This window comes from Leptopilina heterotoma, unplaced genomic scaffold, assembly GCF_015476425.1.
Source record: "Leptopilina heterotoma isolate Lh14 unplaced genomic scaffold, ASM1547642v1 Lhet_239, whole genome shotgun sequence".
NCBI lineage: Eukaryota > Metazoa > Arthropoda > Insecta > Hymenoptera > Figitidae > Leptopilina > Leptopilina heterotoma.
The window spans coordinates 229210-244906 of record NW_025110955.1 but is presented as its reverse complement, the minus strand read 5'-3'; the positions used below and the strand labels follow the sequence as shown (position 1 = coordinate 244906).

The following is a 15697-nucleotide window of genomic DNA, read 5'->3' as shown; positions in this document are numbered from 1 at the left end:
TTACTGCTCGCCTCTAATACACTTATTAATTTTTTACGTATATATTATTATTATAAACAGTTTAACTATATATTTTTAACTTTTTTATAAAAATTATTTTCCTTGTTTATTGTAAAAAGTATTTTCCTCCACACTTTATCCAGGCTTATATTTCTAATTTTTTATTTTTATGGTCTTCAGTTGAACAAAAGTCAAACGTTATTGTGTCAAATTTATTTTCTACTAACTGAAAAAATGCTTTAAGGAAAAGATTTTTTACATTAACCCATTGATACCTATAGGCAAAGGAATGCAGATATGTGACGCGACACGAGAAAAGGGACCTATCGTTAAAAAAATCGATTTTGAGATTATGGTGCTATTCGACAGATTATTCTTTGCTCTTTCACGTGAAAAAATCAAAAGTTGAAAAACTTAAATAGTGTTAATAATATAAAGCCCGAAAGTTAAGCATGTAAGCGTAAATACACGGGTTTTCTGCGCATGGCGTCGCTTTAAACGCTCTCCCTGTAAAATTCTCCTTTGCGGCGATAGGTCCCTTTTCTCGTGTCGCGTCACATATAATAAAAGTAACTATTGAAATCCTGGCATGGGATCTAATGATAATTTTTGTCGTTGAATGTTAAAAAAATATTTTTTTAACAATTTTTTTTTATAAACAAATGAAGAAAAATCGATTTTTATAAGAAACTTATCTACTGATTCTACGCTAAAAACCACTACGAAAACATATATGTATCACATAATTTTTCAAAAAGACCTATTGGTGTATAAATGTTATAAACAATTAGCCTGCATTCATATTGTATGAGGTATAATGATCGTTTTTAAAGTTAAAGATTTTTTTAAACAAAATTAGCTTAATCAGGAGAGTTTTTGACGTTAAAAATTTTTTTAACAAAATTTTTACCTCATAAACTATTTATTTAAGTGGAAATAAATAAGAAAATGTCTTCCGAGCGAGCGAGGAATATGACGCTAGTAATAATAAATATAAATAATTAAGCTCTTTTTCAGTTCTAATCTTATTTCGATAAATCGGAATTTTCCCATATAAAGTGAAAACAAAAACGAACTTCTCCATATATACTTCTCGCTTTAATGATTATTGACATAATCTAGATGATCAATAGCCTCAATATTCATTTGAGGCAATAGCGTTTGATTTTCGAGATAGTTAACGAGAGAAGATATACGTTCACGATCAAAATGACCTCACGATTGTGGATAGAATTTTATCGCCAAGACTTCTCTCGTGGGTCTTTTACTTTTACAGCAGCTTCTAACTTTATAATACATCAAAACGATGTATGTATATATGTCACGCTCCACGAGAAAAGGGACCTTATGACAAGAGTAAATAAGGTCCCTTTTCTCGTGGAGCGTCACATATATAAAGAGTCGCGAGGGCGTCTCAAAAAAGAAAAATGCAGAAAAAGAGGAGGGGACAGAAACTTGGGCCCAGCACTTTCACTCGATGAGTATGTCGAGGATGTGCAGTGCACGTTCGTGAACTTGCCTCTTAATACCATTATACTTATATACATTTAAGAAATCGCAAGAATTATAGACGACAACAACGTTTGCCAAGTGGGCAAAATTTCTCCATTTTCATTTTCTTTAATTTACTATTATCCATTCTCAATGACAGTTAATTAATATATTTCTTCTCACGAAACATTCTCACTTGAAAAGCCCTTTAACTCTATGCAGGTTGTTTATTTTATTCCCTAAAGCTCATTAGTTCGAATTTCCAGTGGATCGAATTTCATAAGGACAAATTTCTATTTTTTTTTTTTTTTTTTTTTTTTTATTATTGTTCATACTCCTGCCCTATTAGCCTTACGCACTTCGACAAGAGTCCCCGAGAAATACTTTTTTGGATTAAGCATAACCATTCTACATAAATTTTCTATATATTAATCTAATTTGCGTCTACAGCCGACTTTTATTAGGAGTACTCGCATTGCGCCTGGACCACCCGTCAATGGGTTTTCTCGCCAGAGAAGAGGGAAACTGTAGAAAACCTCTCCTGAGTACAACCGGTTTATCGACAGTCGAGTTCTAATGGTGTGTACAGGACAATAATCGACGGTGCACATCATTATACCTCGACGTCAAACCTCCCGCTCAGATTGTCTCACGTGCCAGAAAAATACCAAGCCAAATGGGCGCGAACCAAGGATACTTATCCAATGCCAGGCATCTATCCGACTGAGCTAATCTGTCGGTTGACAAATTTCTATTTTGGATTTTTCTTGAGGAGAATTTTTTCAAAATGTGAAATTTTTTGATTCGATTTTTAATTGAGCCGAGTTTTCTCCGAATGAATTTCTACTTCACTGTACTTTTTTACTTTTGTCAAATTCTACTATTTAACTGAATTTTTATTCGTCAGAATTATCATTTAATGGAATTTTAGTTTAACAGAATTTTTCAGATAATTCTATAAAAAAATCTAGCCAAACAGAATTTCCAGTTTATGAAAATTTGTCGAAATAAAAATTCGAGACGAACGTTCTTCCAGCACCTGAAACAATTTTTTCGAATTATTATCATGAAAAACTTTATGGGAAACAAAATTAGCGCACAATTTGAAACGAAATTCTAAATTAAAACCAAAGGAAACTGTGAAATCATTATACAAACGCGATGAAGTACTTATGAGAATTGTATATAGAAGAAACGATTGAAATGTGATAAAGGATAAGATGACAGACGAATTATGTTGGTGCCTGTTGCTTGTAAATGTAAACTGTCAAATTTATTTTATAATAACAAAGGGCAAAATGTCGACAATGCTTTCTTTTGAATCAAGCTACTTCAATAGGCTTTTGAACTTGTTCCGGTAGAATATATATACCATACACTTTCTTTCCCAGACGACATCTTGTTTTAACGATAATAATATAAATTCAAAAGAATTAATTAATCATGAATAATTGACTTAAACTTTCAATAGAGGTGAAAAGTCTCCACTCTCATATGTCAAACCACAAAACAATTTTTCCTTTTTCCTTTTAAATTTCAATTTATAATTGCGGGAGAAAATTCATATATATTGAAACTTGATATGTATACCAAGATCTGATCTTACTAACTTACTTTTTATTGATTAAAACCTTAATTGAATAATAAAACTGTCGAGAATTTAATTCTGATAAAAAAATATATTTCGAAAGTTCGAAAGAAAGAAAGGAATCTTTTTGCAAAAAGAATAAAATGGGAATAAGATTCAATTAGATGACACGATGCAATTGAAAATAAACAATGAATAAATTATCAATTAAAAATAAATTCTCGAGATCTAAATAATATCAGATTCTCTTGTTTATCTAGTATGTACAATAGAGGAATAAAACAAATGAAAATCATTTTCAATTACTTTATATATTTTATCAAAAGTAATGAAATTGATTATTTTCTATTTGATAATATAGATAATGTCATTGTTCCGTATTTGTGGGATTATTCTCTATATTCTCAATTACATAATACAAGTATACAACATAATTTAAAGTATTCTTTTGAGAACTCTAATAAGGATAATTTCCGCGAACGAATATTATTATAGTAATTTCGAATAGAAACCGCATGAGAAGATTCATCGTCAAGAAGTACGATAAATAAATGAATGCATAACATTGTAGAGGGTTAACCAGAAAAAAATTATAAATACCATTTAACTCTTAATATGCAACCAAAGTATGTTATTTTCAATCTAACTTCATTTAACAATTTTTTAATTAAAAAAATACTGAGAAAATGCTTAAAGCATTATATCTGCTTTTAAATTACAGTCGAAAGTGATTTTTTTAACTTAATTGAAAATACAAAAAAATGTAATTATTAGTAATTATTAATGTAACTATTAATAATAAAAGCAAGGCACTCAAAATTTACCGGCAAAAAATTGTTCTTAAAGTGTCTTAAGGACCAATTATGAACCTATTAATTAATTATGTTTTTTTATCAATTACGCTTCTCAATTTATGAATGATTTTTTTAATCAGTAATTAGCGATCTAAAAGCTTCTCACGATAATTTAATTTCTCATTATAATGGGATAATTATTATGGATCTGATCTAAATTGTGAAAGTGTCACAAAACAAGTGTATTCCTATTATGTAAAGTCCTTTAATGTTAAATAATGGCATAAGGAATTAACACGACCTGAAGAAGATACTTAAATAAGACAAGCAGCGCAAACCATCTAATTAAAAACACATTCTCAATATGACTTGTCTTACATTCAACATAAATCCTTCCTGCAGGATATTTAAAGTGAAAGTACGTAAAAGATTCATGTTGGAAATGATGTTTCAATGATGCAACTATAAACATAGACCTACAACAACTAAATAACTAACGATCCCTTAAAAAACAGAATATCTTCATACAGAAATATCTTTGTGTATTTTTCAATATATTCTTCAATGTATTTTTCAATTTATTCTTCAATATATTCTTCAATGTATTCTTTAAATATATTTTTCAAATATCTTCAATATATTCTTCAAATATCTTCAATAAATACACTGAGAACCAGCGATAATTTCTAAAGATAATATTCATAATTACAGGCGCGGGTGTTTTTTTTCTTTACGTTGAAATTAAGAACTGAAACCTCTCCCGACAATCAAGAAAATTTTCTTTCATAATCATTTCTCTGATTCTCATTGTAATTAAATGACCGTTTCCTTTCTAGTAAATCTGGCCTTAATGACCGTTTTAAAACAGAAAGGATATTTAAATTGTTTAAACGGTCCATTTAAAATTTAAAAAAATGCATTTAAATATTTTTACAAAATATTCTATTAAAATGCTAATTTTGAAAATTTTTCTATTTGCATTTCTAAACTGTGTTTAACATTTGAGTGGAAAAAATATTCTATAGACTTAAAAAATTATATTTTCTATAATTAAAAAAAAGTTATATAATAATAACCGATATATTTTGTCCCAATTTAAAGTTAGAGCTATTTCATGGTATTATTTTCCTTTAAAAATTATTAAAGTTTTGAATAATATTTTATTCAAAAATTCTAAAAAATAATTGACTTTTGGAAAAACTAAAGTTGTAATTTTTAGAAATAAATGAATTTCAAAAGGTTTCCTGTTAAAATTTTAGATAATAAATGAATTTGAAAAGGTTTCCTGTTGAAATTTTAGATAATTTAAATTAAAATAAATGAAAAAAGAATTGGAAAAAAATAGAGAAAAATATTTAAAATAGATCAAAATTTTGTATTTTTAAAATATACGTAGGGGGGAGTAGGCTACATTGAACCAGGTTTTTTATAATATCCAAGAACTAATTAAATTTTACAAATTTTGATCAGGTTTTTGTATGAAAATAAAACTAATGTACTCCTTTAGTTAACACACACGTTGCAAACACAAATTATTATGATTAAATAATGAAATTTAATTTTTTTCTAACCAGTTACACTTTTCATATTTTGAAGGATGTGTGCACGGAAAAAAATTTCTTGTAAAATTAACAGAATTTCCTGCGCCATGAGCCACGGTTGTAGTATCCACAAACGGCTGAGTTTGGGAAATACACAAACCAAACTGTGTGTGTCACAAACTGCAGCAGACGAACTGCAGGATTTCTTGGTGCTATTACAGATTGGTTTGTGCTACGCCCAAACCAGCTTGTTGGAAACACTAAACTCGTCTGTATAAATCACAACTTAACCTATTCGTATATTCTACAAAAGACCTTGTGTTTTTCACAAGAAATTTTTCTCCGTGTGTCTACATTGAACCACCTCTAATAAAACACTACAATTCACTTCGAAAATAATATTTCCACTTACACATTGTAAAAAATCTTATTTTCCACTCAAAAAAATAGAAAATGGTTGTTAAACAGTTATTATTTGTTAATATCCCGTGTAGAAATCACCATGCTGTGCCTAAAATGATTATTGGCCCTAGCTTGGACCTAACTTGGCAACCCCTTTTTATATATCCTGGGCTGGTCCTAACTTGGTACTAGCTAGGAGATCCAGTTATGACTTAGAAAAATTTTTAGGAAAATAAAGTGTCAAAATTGATACATGAAAAACATGTAAAAATTGATAAATATTCTCAATTAATATTTATAAAATTAATTGATAATCATATTTGTTTAAACAATTTATTGTTTGACATAAATCAGAAAATTATACAAATACTATAAAATAAAGTTAATTTATTAATTTATTAATTCATCAATTGTTTAAACAAATAATTGTTATTTACTAACTTTTTACACAATCAACCTAGAAACTAGCAGTTTTTTCTAATTTTGCAATAAGTAAATACTCAGATTAGTTAATTGCAAAATTTTAAAAGACTACAAGTGTCTAGACGCTTTATTGTCTTAAGAATTAATAAATAACAACAATTTTTTGTTTAAACAAATTCTGAATTGTTAAAATTATAAATTATCTTCATATTTCACTACTCAAGAGTAATAATTGCGAAATTAGATAAAAAACTGCAAATTTTTAAGTAATTTGTTACAAAAGTTAATAAAACAGCAAAATTTATTTATTTATTTAAACAGATACAGACTGCAATATAATTATCATTAGGAAAATATATTTCTAATTTCGTTCGCTGATTTTAAGTTTCGTTTAAGTTGGTGCTAAACACTAAGAGATATTGCAATTCGAATGTGGGCTGACGCACCCAGGTCCAACCCAGGACCTACCTGGGCTTCCTAGTTTCATTAGCAAAAATTTCTAAGTCCAAGTCTAAAAAATTTTTTGCAACAAAAAATTAATGCTTAAAATGATTTAGAATAATGAAAAACATGTTTTTAACATAAATTTTTTTGACATTTTTTTAAAAAGTGGATCACCCGCTTAATTAATTAGGAAAAATTTCCAAGTCCAAAAGACGAATATTTTTTTAGACCAAGAAATTAATGTTAAAAATGATTGAGAAAAGTGAAAAACCTGTTTTTAACGAAAATGTATAGATATTTTTTTGCTTCCTCATAAAGGAAGCCTTATAGTGATGTTGATTTCCGAATTTTTTAGAACCAATTATTTTTACAAATTTTCAAGTGTAGTATATATAATTCGTCGAGAGGAACAAATGTTCGGATGTATGTGTGTGTGTGTGTGTGTGTGTGTGTGTGTACACGGAAAGAAAAGGTCTGGAAGAGATATCCATAAAAATATTGTTGAGCAGAATATTGTTGTGTTATCCAATTGAATGGAAGAGACAACTTTCAGAATGGAAGCACATTCCATATTCAATGGATGAGGGAGCCATATTATATTGTTGAATCAAATATGGATGTGACATCCATAGGCATGGTTGGGCTTACAATTCATGCTATGGATTTTCACATATGGCTGCCTCATCCATATAAACTTTGGTCGGGAGATCCATAGTTAGTTCAAAATTTCGATACATGTTGCGCGCAATTCATTATCATGGCATCCATTTAAAAATGGTCGTCTCAATTTGTCCATCGCGTCGGTTTCCTGTCACGTCTGTATAATCGCGTTGTGAGTTTATTGTGTATAAATAGTGTTACAATTGTTTATTATTTATTATCGTTATTGTCTATTAGTGTTTATGTAAATTCATTTTCATGAAATATGTGTATAGTATATAAGGAATATTATATGCTCAAATATTGTAGTTGTGTGTATAGTGTAGTGGATAGCGTTAGTGTTTAGTATGCGTTAGGTCTAGGGTTCGTGTCTCCCCATCGTTTAATAATTTATTTCGTAAATATGCGGTTATTCAATAAGTGGTGTGTATTAATTAATAAAAATGTGTATAAAATATCTCAAGTGACATAGAATTTTATTAATTGAGTGATTCAAATTTTTTTGTTTCCCATTTCCATTACAATGGATCACCCAACCATAGATCTTTTGCTGCTCCAACAATATACAGCCAGCCATAGAATATGGAAGCAGCAACCTTAACTATGGATATCCCGTATTTTTCAATATAATATGGTTGTGATATCCATGTATCTGGATGTGTCAACTATTCCTTTTTCTCCGTGTATGTCACCGATTCTTGTGGACAAATTTTCTCTTACACGTCTTGACGGATTTTGATAAAATTTTGTAGGTGTATTAAGGTCACGAATACCAAAAATCAGACAAAAGGATTTTCAAAAATATTTAAAAAAAAAATTTTTTTCAACAATTTTTTAATTTTTGAAAAAATAATTTTTGGATTTTTTGAAGTAACTTTTTTCTATATTAAAATTTTTATTAATTCTTGTCAAAATTGCATTCCTGACATAAAAACGAATCGATTCATGTATATAAAGTATATATTTTATCAAAATTTATAGAATTAATAAATATTTTAAATTTTCACAAAAAATTGAAATTTTGTATTTTTTGACATTTTATCTTAACACTTTAAAATAATTATTCTAAAATAAAAAATTAAACAATTGGTATATATTATATTGAGGAAGCTTAATGATCATGAAATGAACAACTTGTTTCTTGATATAATATAAAAATATTAATTTTTGAATTTTTATATTTGGATATTATTTTATTATTATTGTTGTTGTTAAACTATTTTTTTTATTTATTATCGTGTAGTAGTGTCAATAATTACTATATTGAATCATCAAAAGCAAGTCCACAAGTCACTGACAATAAAAATTTTGATCTCAACTAGTTTCATTTGCATAGTGGTTAGGGCGTTAGTCTCGTAGTCCGTAGGTTCGATTCCCGCGTGCGTTAGATTTTATTTACTTCTTAGGTTTGCGTTTATTCCGATTTTTCTGCATTGTATTCGTATAAGTATGCAATTTAATGATTATATATACTGTAAAATAATTTAATTAAGAAATTTTTAATTTTTTTATAATTTTTAATGTATATATTAGAGGAATATATATTAATCTCTACATATACTAACATTATTTATGAATTCGCTTTTGGTCATCATTTATTAAAAAAAAATAATAATTAATTAAAACTAATACTTATTATTAATAATTTAGGTTATTTCTTTAGCAAATATTATAAACTAATTAAAATTATAATAAAATATATAAATAAACTGGTCCTAACTAGGCTCCCAAGTTAGGACCAGGCTAGAATCGCATCACCAGCCATTGTTGGTCCAACCTACACTGCCAACCTAGGACCAAGCTATTAACAGGGCAAAATAGGTAGGATCTGGCTAGGACCAATTTTCATTTTCCACACGGGATAGGAGATTAATATATTTCGATGTCATGTTAGGTAGCAAAAGTGACAGTTTAAGTTTAACTCGTTCACAATTGTGATGAAAGCTTGTCTTCCAGTATTTTTCTTACTAATTAGTAGAGGAAACAACTTTACCACTCTTAAAATTGAAAATTCTTTGCTTTTTCGGGTGGTTCAATGATACCGCACTCAGTGTATACACATGACATTCGCAACAAAAATTGTTTATAATAAATTTATGTAAGATTTAAAATTCTTTATCACATCGGAATATTAAAGTTGACACCCTAAGCGAAATAAATCACAAGTTTAGTAATTTTTAAAACTTTCAATTTCAATAAAAAAACGTCATTATAATTACACCAAATTTTTTGTTTTGTACGTGAAAAACAGTTTTTTTTAGTTTTTATTTGTAAATAATAAACATACGTGCCGGAAATTTTTGGACATAGTCTGCTTCGGTATACTAACTTATATGTTGAATGAGAAAAAATTTCACTTAATCATTTCTCAGAAAATTGAAAGATGAAAATTGAAGATATATATATATACATATTCGTAATCAGCGACCCCAAAAACCCCCGAGTAACAAGTTTTAAGTGAATTTTATTGATTTAAAAAATGAGCTAAAAACTTCCGCCATATTCAATCAGCTATTTTGAATTTTTTTAAAAACAATTGCAGATTCAGAAAAAGCGTTTGAAGATATACAAGAAAATGTGTTTTCCAAATGAAATATAATACTAATAAGCGTAGGATAGTGAAAAAACACAAATTTTTACAAACATACTCAACTTTGACATTACTTTTTTTTTTTTTTTTTAAATTTTAACGAAAAGTCATTTGTTCAGTTTTATAAAGTACGTGAAAGATTAGTTGACTGCGCTTGAAAATTCTTTAGAGCATGCGCAGTGTGCGTTGCGCGTTTCTACCCAAGGTAAATGCCAGCTGATCGTCTGTTTCCATTTGTGTTAATTTCAGATGTGAATATACTATTATTTTATGAAAAACAAAAAGTGTTAATATATATTTGTCTTCAAGAATTGACTTTCAAAAAAATATTTTTTATTTTGAGTTTCTCACAAAACAGAATGTTATGTAAGTCTCAGTTTTCAGTGAAATAGCATGTCTCAGAAGTCGTGAAAAATTTCACCATGTGGTATATAAGAACAATTCGATACGTACTTTTAAGTGTTAAGTGTGTGTTTATATTTAAGTTATACGCGAATATATGTGTGTGTGTTATAGGTTAGTTCATAAGTGTTGACGAACGTCGAAAAGTGATACAATAATTGTTCTTTGTTTGTGTGATTAATTATCCAAATATGTGAATGAATGAGTGAATTTCAGAAAAACTGTGTGAACAAGTGGAAATTATTTTTTTCATTTTACAATTTTTTTGAAAGTCAATGAAATTCTCAAGCAAGGTACTAGAAATTTTCATTGACTGCTTTTGAAACTCTCATGCAAAAGTACAAGACTGTTTTCAGTATTTTGTGTCGTATCCAAAAGTCAAGTACCGAGTCAATGAAAATTTCACGTACTTTTTTTTTCCGTGTATCAAAATTCCCCATAGTGCTGCGCATGCATGCCGCCTTTTTAATTAAAAATGCTTTATTTAGTAAAAAATTTCAAAACAAATATTTTATTTTTTAAATATTTTTATTTAAAGACAAATAAACTTAAAAAATATATATATTTCATAGATTAAACATACCTATACCTATACATAATACACTGAGAAAACTGGGAGGATTGGACTAAACATCTGGAGGGACTAATTTCATATGTTCATATTTGAGAGTTGACTATTGGATAACAATCTAAATATTCAAATACACCATTGACAGATATTCGTGCCATTTCTCTTGGAGGAAAAATGAGTTTATAACAGAGGGACAAATTAACCATCTTGAGAAATCCCTTCCTTATCCGGGACGAAATGAATAAATATGGCAACCTAACCCATAAATTAAACACATAAAATGTCACAAAAATAAGTTCGCGCGCATCAGATCGTACACATTTTCTGCGCAACTTTTAACCCTCAGATATAATGGGAGAGAATATACAAGTAGATTTCGATTATCAATTCAAAATTTATTTTTAGGCTCACCACCTTTTCCAGACGTTTCAGCCGGCCGTCTATGCATTACCGAAGGGAGGGGGGTGTCAATACATGGGAAACAAGCTTTGTTTCAGCCGGCAAGGCCGGCGAAAACCGGCCAAGGTGGCAGCCCTATTTATTTTAGAAGGACTATTTAACTCTCTTCATAAGCAAAGGAAACATACCCAGGCGCGAAGTGACGTCGAGTTCAGGCTTTATAAAGATTGGCCGAGCATTGGTCAACATTGATTGAGCATGAGTGAATCAGCGAGAGCAGGACTGATCGAAGCTTTAATGTAACACCGATTCCAGACTGCAGCGCGAGCCTTGATTCAGCATTGAACACCAATGCTCAATCAATGCTGCGGACGCCTAATGCAGGACTGAAACAAGACTGCTTCCACTGTTCCCAAATTTACTCGTTTCTCACGTTTATTCAATATAATGTGAATATATGAATTATTAATAATAATAATAAATATTATTGTTATTATTTTAATTCATGTGCGTATATATACATATATATTTAATGACAATAAGTTATTATTTGTAATAATTATATTATTTTCATATAAATAAGAATATATTACTAACAATAAATATCATTTGAATAGTAATTTTAAAAAAATAATTTTAGTAAAAAAAGACAATTTTTCTGTTAATCGTTACATTTTTTTCTTGATTTTTAACAGACTTTTAACATTATTTATAAACATGTTCACATTTTTTATTCACAACACAACACACAATTTTATTATTTTATATAAACGCTTATAACAAAGAATGAAAAATATTCGTTCGCATGTGGGATCGAAACTCACGCACCCCGCCCCTAACGCATACCGGAAGTTCTCAACGCACGCATTTAAACCGCTCGGCCACAGAAGGCTGGAAGGCTTCTCGCCTAATCTACTATATCAATGCCAGTGCCGTCACTCAGTATGGGACACCAATGTTCGTCCCATGCTCGATTCAAGACTCGGTCAATCTTGTTACAATATTCAGTTCCTTTATTGCCGTGTGCACTGTACAATATTAAATATAAATATTTATAAATTATTTAATATTAAAATATTTTTTCTGATAATTTTATAAGTTAAATTATATATTATTTTTTTTCTCGCACAGTGTCAAATTATTATTTTCAAAGTTCAAGAGTTTCGTTTATCTGTAAAATTTTCAGTGAAAAAAATGTTCATTAGGTAGTAGTAAATATTTATGCCTAGTAGTTTTACACTAGGATTAACTGTTTACTGAATATTATCAAAAATATATTTATCGTCAAACGCGCGCGACTAAACACAAATACCACCATTCCATCTACTCAATGCACTCCCCGCCTGTGACGTCATGAGGGGAAAGCATTGAGTAGATGGGATGGTGGGAGCACGACAATCGCAACGTCGCGCTGTAAAGTCTCAAGGTTATTTGTGTTTAGTCGCGCGCGTTTGACGAAAAATATATTTTTGATAATATTCAGTAAACAGTTAAACCTAGTGTAAAACTACTAGGCATAAATATTTATTACTACCTAATGAACATTTGTTTCACTGAAAATTTTTCAGATAAACGAAACTCTTGAACTTTGAAATAATAATTTGACACTGTGCAAGAAAAAAAATAATATATAATAATTTAACTTTATTGATATGAATCTTATATAATTAATATAAATATTATACACTAAATAAATATTAATATTTATTTACCAATTGATATCTTAATAATAATAATACTTATTATATTATTTAATAATAATTAATAATAAGAATAATAATTTTTAAATAGTATAAAAAATTACTAAAAAATATCAGAAATAATATTTTAATATTAAATAATTTATAAATATTTATATCTAATATTGGTAAGTGCACACGGTAATAAATAAACTATCAAGATTGATTCAAGATTGAATAAAGACTGGATGTTGAAGCTCCACTCACGAAGATTGACCGAGTCTTGAATCGAGCATGGGACGAACATTGGTGTCCCATGCTGAACCTATATTGAGTGACAATGATATAAAGACTGCTTCAACTCTGGGTTACCCACGCTGGGCGTTCAAGACTCAGTCAAGTTTCAACCCATCGTCAGCACTGGTCTTTCGCGCCTGGGTACACTTTTTGAACCTCTGAATTTGACTCTCCAGTTTTCTCAGTGAACAGAAAGTGTCGTCTTTTGTTTTTCTATAAGTAATAATTAATGTTTTGATAGATAATTTTGGTTATGACTATTCCCATATGTTTGATAACCACTTGATGCAAAGAAATTATTTAAAAATTGAAGAAAAATGATCAAGACGTGCCTCTATTCAACTGATGTTAAAAATGATAAATACATGTAATTTTTTCAAGAAATCTCTGTCATTTTGTAAATTCTTATAAATTTAATGAAATTCTCAAACTTATAGTATTGATAAAAAGTGGGCAGTCTACTTTTCGACGCCAACTCGCTCCCGTATACCTGCTCGGCGTCGAAATCTCGCTCCCGGGCCCTTCCCCCACTCTACCTACTTTCCGGGCACCGTCAGTCAGACATACATGGTATGAACTACTTCTCTCCCCACAAAGATGCAGTCAAATTTTCTACTCTCCCCTCCCCTAGTATTCAGTTCTTTACATAAATTCGATTATTTTCAAATAAGAAAATTCTACACAGGATTTCTATTATATTATTTTTAATACAATTTTAGACAATCAATCATTCTTTTTAATAAGAATTACACTTTTGAATAATTTTACTTAAAGGGTTATACCTGTTTTAAGGCTTAAAACAGTGTTTTTCAAAATTTTTTTATCAGTAAATGGTGCTAAGTTTTTTGTAGACCTCCGCGGTGAGCAGCAGAAGTGCTACATTTTTTTTTTGAATTCCTTAAAAAAATGTTATTATTGAATATAATTGAAATTAGGACAAGAATTTTTTGACATTTATTAAAATAATTGAACTTTGGAGAAAAATTTTGTTATTTATAAAGATATAATTGCGATTTTTACGAGAATTTTCCTTCGAAATCTGAGAATAAAATGACAGGGGAAGGGCGTCAATGAAATTTGACTGCATCTTTGTGGGGGGAGAAGTAGTTCATACCATGTATGTCTGACTGACGGTGCCCAGAAAGTAGGTAGAGTAGGGGAAGGGCCCGGGAGCGAGATTTCGACGCCGAGCAGGTATACGGGAGCGAGTTAGCGGCGAAAAGTAAATCGCCCATAAAAAGTTTAAATTCTAATATCGAACAATTTTTTTACAATATTATTCAATTAGTGAACTGAATTTTATTTGCCACTTTTGTTTGACAAAAATAAATTGATTAAAGACACTTAAATTTTGAAGTTTAAATATTTAGTATGTTTTTTATGATTAAAATAGTATTTTTTAATTAAATCTTTAGAATTTTTATTTCTTTTGGTAAATTCAGTCTCCTACCCAGCTTAAAATCCCCGTACAGGATCCTTAAAGGATCCTCTCGGGATCCTGTGCAGGTCCTGTGCAGGATCCCGTACAGGATTTTTGGGACAGGGTTACTGTGCAGGTTCCGATGCAGGAACCTTAGCTATCAAAGGTTCCTGTACAGGAACACTTGCAGGATCATGTACAGGAAACTTTGTAAAGGTTCCTGCAGGTACTTAAGTATAAAGGATCCTACACAGTTTTCTCAATTAATTTATTTATATTTTTAACTCCTGCGCAGTAGTTTTCTATGAGTTTCTCGAATGCGCAATATATTTTTCTGTCCAACATTGTTATATATAAATTCTATTAAAAATTTCTTTCCTTCAATTATCAACATTTCAATATATTCAATATATTTTTCGGATGAATACTAACAATTATTAGGGTAGGCGAACACTTTTTCTAAAAAAATATTTTCTAATCCTTTTTGTCTAAAAAAGGCGATTTCTAATTAAATCTGTTTTCTGAAAAAAGTTGTTTAATTATATTCCCAATATTGCTCGTTCGCGTCATAAAATTTTTTTCCGTGTAGGAAAAAAATCCCTATAATTTCTATTTGTTAATTACGATTTTTAACTAGATTATTTAAAATATTTGTTAAAAAATTTGCATAATTTCTATTTTTTATTATAATTTTTTAACGAAATCTCAAGTATTTTTTTAAGAATTAACAAATTGATCGTGATTACAAAAATTGAATATTGTTAGAAAATTTTGGAAATTACCTTTATTAGAAAAATAAATTTTTAGAAAATTACCTTTATTTGAAGACAGAAAATTTCAAAATCACCTTTATTAGAAAAAAGTTTGTTAGAAATTCACCTTTATTATAAAAAAAAATGTTTAGAAAATACGATTTAGAAGAACTGTACCCCAACCATTATTAAAATCATAAGAATGAACATTAAAATATTTGAAGAAATTATAATTTAAATCTTT

The 15697-nt window shown here is 29.1% G+C and overlaps 2 protein-coding genes across 5 annotated transcripts in view; one reads left to right on the top strand and one right to left on the bottom strand.

Moving 5' to 3' along the window:
* The window catches only part of LOC122502819 (ras-related and estrogen-regulated growth inhibitor), a 144496-nt gene that overhangs the window by 34208 nt on the left and 94591 nt on the right, over nt 1–15697 (top strand). The gene's annotated exons all lie outside the window — the stretch shown is intronic.
* Nucleotides 1–15697, bottom strand: part of LOC122502817 (transcription activator MSS11-like) — a 132471-nt gene that overhangs the window by 62300 nt on the left and 54474 nt on the right. The window lies entirely within an intron of this gene.